This window comes from Microcebus murinus, chromosome 5, assembly GCF_040939455.1.
Source record: "Microcebus murinus isolate Inina chromosome 5, M.murinus_Inina_mat1.0, whole genome shotgun sequence".
NCBI classification, from domain to species: Eukaryota; Metazoa; Chordata; class Mammalia; order Primates; family Cheirogaleidae; genus Microcebus; species Microcebus murinus.
The window spans coordinates 35,929,195-35,937,287 of NC_134108.1; the positions used below are offsets into that span (position 1 = coordinate 35,929,195).

General features: G+C 38.0%; 1 protein-coding gene across 1 annotated transcript in view; it reads right to left on the minus strand.

The window, feature by feature from the left end:
* TPD52L1 (TPD52 like 1) overlaps positions 1–8,093 on the minus strand; it is a 377,442-nt gene that overhangs the window by 96,662 nt on the left and 272,687 nt on the right. The window lies entirely within an intron of this gene.

The window sequence follows — 8,093 nt, forward strand, 5'->3', positions numbered from 1 at the left end:
TATTCTCATCGTTGTCCATTTCAAACTATCAACTTAATGTTGCTGAACGTAGTGTCTGGAAGAGACGAACATAGTTGACTCTCAGGAACTGATAGAAGCCTGCTCTAGGACATGCACATACGTGTGTGTGTGTGTGTGTGTGTGTGTGTGTGTGTGTATTGGAGGCTAATGTATTAATAATTTTTCTATGAAATTGGCTTATTTCTCTGTTATATTAATACTTATTTCTGTAACTCTGCATTGATACCTCCATGCTCTGTCTCACATTTTCTCTGCCCATCCTGTTACTTCAGCCAGAAAGAGGCACTCAGTTGCTAGCAAGTGTAATCTGGCAGCCCCTTTCCTTAGATCTCTGTCTTGGAAGTTCTCTGGCTTTATTTCATTGAATGCCCTGTGGAGACTCTTTTACATGTGAAGATATGTAGAAATGAGGAAGTATGAGGGAGTTACTGCCCCACAGAGCAACTCTTGACTAATGGGAACCAGAGCAGGTGGATAAATATCTCCTCTTCTGTCCTTGGAGTGGGCAATTCTGAGGCCCATGACGTGGCTCCTCGGAGAATCCTGTGGGATCGAGGCACAGTTGGCAACCACCTTGAAAATGCATGCGTGGATTAGTGTTCCCTCCTTTCTTATTTCATTTTTCCCAAACACTCACTTCTGCTTCTTGGATTCATATCCAAAACTAAACTAGTATCTTCAAGCAAGACCTAATCTCGGGATTTGCCTTTTTGTGGGACACAGCCTAAGAGATTAGGCTTTTTGCTGTGGCTATACGATGGCAATGATTTGAAGAAATGGAATTACCTTTGGCAACACACACCAGATTATTAATTAAATTGTTATTCACAAATACTTAAATTACTTTCTCCTTAGTTTAACTCCAAATGAAGACTAATTGACATAAATTGTAAGTTTAAGAAATAAAGAAAATGTAGCTATGTGAAAAATTCAAATGAGTCCTGTTAAAAGCAGATAATCTTTCAAAGAATAGTATATAAAACTAGTTGCCTTGGCCTTCTTCTATTTAAGGTTTATATACCAGCAAATTATAAGAGACAAATATAAATCTATTTATTCTGCAAGCTATGTATTTCTCCTGCTCACATTCACAAAATATGAGTTCTTATTGTTACATAGTGAAAGTAATATATTTAAGAACACACAACATTTTTATGTGGTGCTCAAAATGGTTATGGAAACAATTGTCATTATAACAGCAAAATATTGTGATTAAGCTAATTTTTACATCTGTAAGTAAAAGGAAACAATAATAAACTCAGAGGGTGGTTTTAATACATATTCATTCTGAGTTATAGATTGGTTGTATTATTTTTAACTTAGGTTTGAAATATTTTAGTAAGACAGTTATTTGTAATAAATGTATTTTTGTGTTTTTTCCTTTTCATACAACCAGAAATCAAAAACCTAACACTGAGACATGTTTAAAATGTTAGCTCAATAAAATGAAACAAGAAACACTTTACACATAGAAAAAATCAATGGATAAGTCAAATATAAATTTTGAATCGTCTTTAAAATTTTGAAGGGAAATACCCAAAAGCATAAAAACATAAACAATATTACATTTAATGTAGGTTACTTATTTAGAAAAACAATAATTTAAAAATTTCTCAATTTAACACCATAGAATTTGAACACAAAAGAAAGACATGAACATAATGAGAATTTATAAAATACAGGAAAGAATAAAGAAGAAAATAAAAATCACTCTAATTTTATTTGGGTTAAAAAACATTTATATTTCTCCTTCTGTGTGTGTATATACATTTTTAAATTTTTAAAAACAATTTCATTGTAGTATGATTGACATTAAACTCATATTACAATTGTATGGGTTTCCACATATGTATAAATCATTACTATAATCAAATTAATGAACTTTTTCCAGAAAGCTTCTTCACACCTTTTTTGTAATTCATTCCTCAATATCTTCTCTCTGTCTGGGACTCACAGTACCCACACATTAGAACTTTTTAGTCCCACAGATCCTTAAGATTCTACTAATTTTCTTTCAATCTTTTTTCTGTTTTTTAGACAGAATGATTTTTATTGATCTACCTTCATGTTTACTGACTCTTAACTCTGCTATCTTCATTATACCCTTGAACTCACACAGTGAATTTATTTCAGATATAACATTTTTTTCAGTTCTAAAATTTTCATTTGGTTCTTTTATTTTCATTTTGTTCTTTTTTTTAAATAGCTTCTTCTCTGGTTCTTTTAAAAATAGTTTCTTCTCAGCTGACATTTCCTCTTTTCATTCTTTCCCCTTCTCCAACTCTTCCCCCTTCGTGACACCCCACCCCCACCCCCACACACCACACACCACAGGCCTGCCCTGTCTTCTTTCTGTGGTTCCAAGGCAGTGAGGGTCCTACTGGAATGTTAGTAGCTGCTTGGGCAAAACCGCTGGAGGAAAAAAACTGAGCACCTTCTCACCAGGGGGGTTGCTTCTCCATGTTTTGACTTCCCACCACAATCTGCCTGTTTTTATTTATTTTAGCATTTTCAGGTACTTTTTCATTTTTGTTGTACTCAGTAGGAGGGATTTTCTCTAGGGAGTTCACATCACCTAGCAGAACCAGAACTCCTCAGGAATATTTATTTTTGCTTTATAAAACAAATTTTAGAGGAGATAAAACTATTGTGAAAAGAGCTGGGACTTTGTCATAAAAAATGGCTACCTGTAGCTTTAAACATGTTTATTTAAAGACTTAAAGAAGTTTCTGGGGGTTCAAGATCTGGGGACTTTTTTGGTTTCTTTAAGAATTGACAGCGCCATGCTAAGTTGAAATGTTCATGGTTGCCCTCAGTACTTCCCAGTTCTGCCCCTGGACACATGCCTAATGGATTAGATTATTGCAATTTTCCAGGCCTTTAGTATTTTATTTGGTATAGAAGATAAGCAATAGGAATAATGTTCTCAAGGCCTCTTAGCAAAGATATGAGACATGGTGGAAGCTGTTTTCTAATGAACTGGTAATTGCTTAACAATGATGTGTGAAGTGTTCCAACAGAAACCTCTTATTGCCTCCAGTGGCCTTAAAAAAATCAGATTCTGCTTTCTTTCTATTTTCCTAATTACTGTTAGTCTAATACTGAGCTAAGTTTAAATACAAAGTAATGGAAGTTAAGAACAATGAGGTCAATCAATCCTTTTTTTAAATGCTTTTCACAAAATACAGTTGTCATTCAGCCACATAGTCGACTTAATAAATAGTCATTATGAAGGAACTCTGAAAATAATGGAGCGATTCTGAGTACTTCTGGTGGTTACAGGAAATTTTACAGTGATGTGTGCGGTGTTTAGCTCACAGATTTCTTTCTCAGAAGACTGAATGGTTCTAGCAATGAGCTAGCAACATGACTCCGAAAGTTCTTTGAGCAGCCTTTATTCTTCTTGCTCTGGATTCCGGCTTCTGGCCTCCTGGAGTTAATTGCAGCCGCCAGTCTTTCCTGCAGAGCCAGCTGCTTTTTATGGTCAGAGGAGATAAACAGAGACTCAATAGGAGATCTATTTCTAGGCATTGAAAGGGCCTCTGTGCTACTGGCGGGAGGGGAAAATCATCCAACCTCCCTCATGGAATGCCTGGATGATTTCTCAGGACTGTCCTCCTCAAGCTGGCACTTCCTGCACCCAATTTAAATAATAGATAGGCTAAAAGAAATATGAAGAGTCTTAAAGTATGAAATCACATCTAACTTGCCAAACCAAAATTGTAATTTGGCAAGCCAGTATATGTTCATTCAATGTCGAACTAACAGCCAGTATGGGAAGCATATCAATTTAGGGTCACAATTACGACCCCGTAGTGGTCAATAACATTCTCTGGGTCAAGAGTGATTTGCTTGAGGGAAGGGAGACGGCGGTTTCCATTCACTGAATATGAATAACTTTGGGCCTCCTGCACGAACAGTATCCACAGTACATTTATTCTTATTGTGTAGTCGTTAAAGCAAATTTTAACTTTATAAAATTGTGAAACAGGTTTATAATTGCTGTAGTTTGGTTTTAGTACATATTATTGGGCATATAAATGATATAGTACGTTAGAGAGCTGGTTCCCCCCATATTCGGTGGAAGGAAACGTGGCTAGAGAGAGCTGAGCATCTGGTCCGAGGCTATAGCAGCCATGAGCAGGCAGTAGAGTCCAGGCTTTTAGACTCCCGAGTCAATGCTCATTTCACTACCCTAGACTATTTTATTTATGTCAGTTTCTTGGTTAGACATGCAAGTCAAGAGCAAACCCTCTAGTCTCAATAATAACATTACGAACAAATATCTTTTCTTTTATAATCATTTTGTTACCAAAAGCCTTGTCTGCTTCCATTAGCATCCAGGTCTCTTTCTTCTGGGCCCTGGCTTTCTGCAGCTTAGCCGTGTTGTGGGACTTACCAACATGCTTGCTGGAGGAGGAGGAGTAGCTGAGTTGCGTCTGCAGCTGCCTGCCCACCTCGTCCATCACCAACATGCCATTCTCCATCTGCTTGGCCTCTTTCTCCAGACTACAATACCCATCATCCCATTGTCCTCTGAACTCTGTTCCTTCTCCCTGCTGGCATATGTAGGCAGGAACTTGGCAAAGGCCCTGTCCCAGGCCAGCAGCTCCTGGTAGAAGGCCATCTCAGAGTGAGTTCCTTCAGAAGGATTCTGGCAGCTTGAGACACACTCTCCATTCAGGTAAGACAAGCCTCTACCCAGCCTAAAACAGTATCTACAAGTTTAGGCATCTGAGTGAAATCAATTGGCCAATCATCGAAAGGGTGGGGCTTCACATGTTGGATTCCCTGTGCAACCAGTGGCTTTTCTGTCTTTGGATTGTTTTAAGCACATAGTTTATTGCAAATTTGCAAATGGGGTCTTCTGAAATGAGGTCCCAGCAAATCCATTAAGGTATCATACCCATAACGTGTGCATTCATGTAGGTGCCTATAAGAGGCTGAACCAAGGCTTCGGGTAGGAGAACGAGTCCATGAGAATTCTGCCTCCATTTAGCTGTGCCATCCCAATGGCAGAGCCTCAGTCTTTAGTTTTAAAGGGGATCTATTTCCAGCTGGGGTATCAAGGCCCTAAGGAACAGATCACCTTTAGTGGCCTCCTTAGCAGCTCTGCCAGTTACCTGATTTCTTTTTGCAACATAAGTGTCTCCCTTTTTTGGTGACCAGGACAGTACATGATGACTACTCACTCAGGCTTAGCCACAGCTTGTATCAGGGCCATTATTTCAGTGGCATACTTAAATCCTTATTTCCTACCATCAGGAGCCCCCTGTCCTTCCAAATGGCACCATGAGCATGCACAATCATAAAAGTGTATTTAGAGTCCATATAGATGTTTACAACCACTGGTTGAAGCAAGCAGCTCAGCTTTATGGGCTGAAGTCCCAGGTGGCAGTACCACTGCCATGATCACCGCATATCCAGCCCTTTGTTGTCCATAAAGCTATTCCTGTCGGGGAAAAGATCCCAATTTGGCTATGGCATAGGCTAATCGGACAGATTCATCCTGCTAGAATAGACAGCCTACAGAAACCTTAAATGGGCATGCTGCAGAGGCTCATTCTCTTTGGCTGGTAACAGGGTGGCAGGATTGAGAATAGACACGGTCTTTAATAACAGCTCACAAGTATCTGTACTGCCCAGAGGCAAGGGGGCTATCTTTCACAAAATTGTTCAGTGGCTTTGACAAGTATGCCACTGGCTGTGGGATGTCTCCCAGCACCTGTTCTAAGACTCCAAGGCTCATTCATTGTTTTTCATGAAGGTGTAATTTAAATTCTTCCTGCAAGTCACGCAACCCCAAAGTGGGGGACAGTCATACGACTCTGCTTTATTTTCTCAAAGGCATTTTGACAGTCTGTAGTACATATCAGGGCCTCCACATTTGTCCCTTTAAGGGACCTGCAGAGAGGCTTTGCTATTAGTCCAAAGATTGGGATCCAGATGCGACAGAACCCTGCCATTCTAGCACCTGCGACAGTTGCCACGGGTTCCCTTAACTACTTTAGAATTCCAGACAAGCTAACCTGCTGTTTGCAAATCTGTCCAATTGCAGGTTCTGCAAATCTCCCATTAAGCTTCCATCAATTAATTAATTTAATTAATAAATATGTGGAGCAGAATATTGGGTGAGGGCGAGTAAGAAACTCCTTAAGCAGGTGTCCCATTGGCGCGATACCTCTCACCATCTTTCAATAGACTTCCGCAGCCATATTAAAGGTATTTTTTCTTTCAGTGCCAGATGACATCATTGGCTCAAAATGAGGAGGATATGTAGTTTTAAAAACACTTTTAAATGTCAGAATCACATTCAGCCTGTTCAGTCCTGGGAAAGGCCCTTTGGAACCAGAATGCCAGAAGCAATAGGAGATTCATGGTTCCCACCTCATGTTTATATTGGAGCATATGTAACGACAAACATTTGTGGTGAATTGTGTTAAATATTTCTCTACTGTACTACATATGTGTGTGTTGGCAGCTGTAGCTATAATAAAATTCATCACCATTTTTGCATTTAAACATAACAGCTTGGGGTTTGGAAATATAGGAAAACAGAAGGAAATTATGAGTGCTTATTACAATGAAAGAAACTAAATGCAAATGGACCTAAGGGGAATTTAATTTAGAGAATAGAAATTTGGTACTATACATATAATATTTGACCATGATTTTAAAAGATTAGATCCATTTTCACTCGTGAAGTTGGCAAATATTAACAAAAGATAAAATAGTTTTGGTAAAAATCAAATGGAATCAATAACTCTTGAAAGATGGTGCTGAGAATATAAATTTGCATCAACTTTAAACTGCCATTTGGATATAGGAGGGAGCATGTGTCTCATAACCATTTTTAGTCTTTGCCCCTGCAATTCCTTTACTATGAATTTATCCCAAGATTTTTGTCTAAGAATGTTCATTGCAGTCTGCTAATTGCAAGAAACTACAAATAGCTAAAATATATGCCATTTAAAAATGTAGATAACATTTTTCTAAGTATTTTAATGACCCAGGAAAGATAATAATGAAAGAAGAAAAGTGGCTATTTTTTTTTTTATATTTAGGTGCATATCATATTAAAGTCTTATGTTTATCTGTATCTGGGATTATAGGTGGTTTTTATTTTCTGAATTTTCCAAATGACAATTTTCACTCCATTAATTTTTTAAATGGAGTAGGAAATACATTCAAGATATGTTTAAAGTATACAGATTTTAAATGTACAGCACAAAATATTTACATAGGTACACTTTGATGAAGTAATAGAATGTTTTTATTGTGGAAGAAAAGGTTCCACATTCTCTTTCTCAGTCACATTAATCTCCAGCCCAAAAGCAACTACTGTTTTGATTTCTATCACCCTTGATCAGTTTCATCCACTTTTGATCTTCATATAAATGTCATCCTACAATATATACATATACTCTATTGTGCCCGACTTCATTTGCTCAACATGTTATGAGATTCACCGTACTTTTGCATGATTGTTCTGCATTAAAAAATTTTTTCATTCTCATTGCTTTGTTATATTTCATTGTATGAACATATCACAATCTATCTAACCATTTTACTTTGGATGGGAATTCTTGTACATCTCCTCTGATTAACGAATGTCCTTTCCCTGGGGATGGAACTAGGAAAATAACTGCTAGGTTATAGAGTTGGCGTATATATTTGGCTTTAGCAGTTTAATGGTTTCTACTCTTCCCATCCTAGTCCAGCCCCTTGGTCTAGACACAGGGGTCCTCAGAATTTTTAAACAGGGGGCCAGTTCTCTGCCCCTCAGACCACTGGAGGGCCGGACTATAGTTTAAAAATAACTATGAACAAATTCCTATGCACACTGCACATATCTTATTTTGAAGTAAAAAAACATGCAGTTTGAGGAGGCCTGGTCTAGAGAGTACTCATCATCCTAAGCCAACCTCTTACTTCCACACTGTTTTGCTTCTTTATCACGCCCACGCAGGTTTGGACCCATCTTCACTATTTTCATGCTCTTTCCCCAAAACATGCCACAGCAACACAACAAAATCCACCTTAACAAAAGCATACCTATGAGTTTCTGTTTA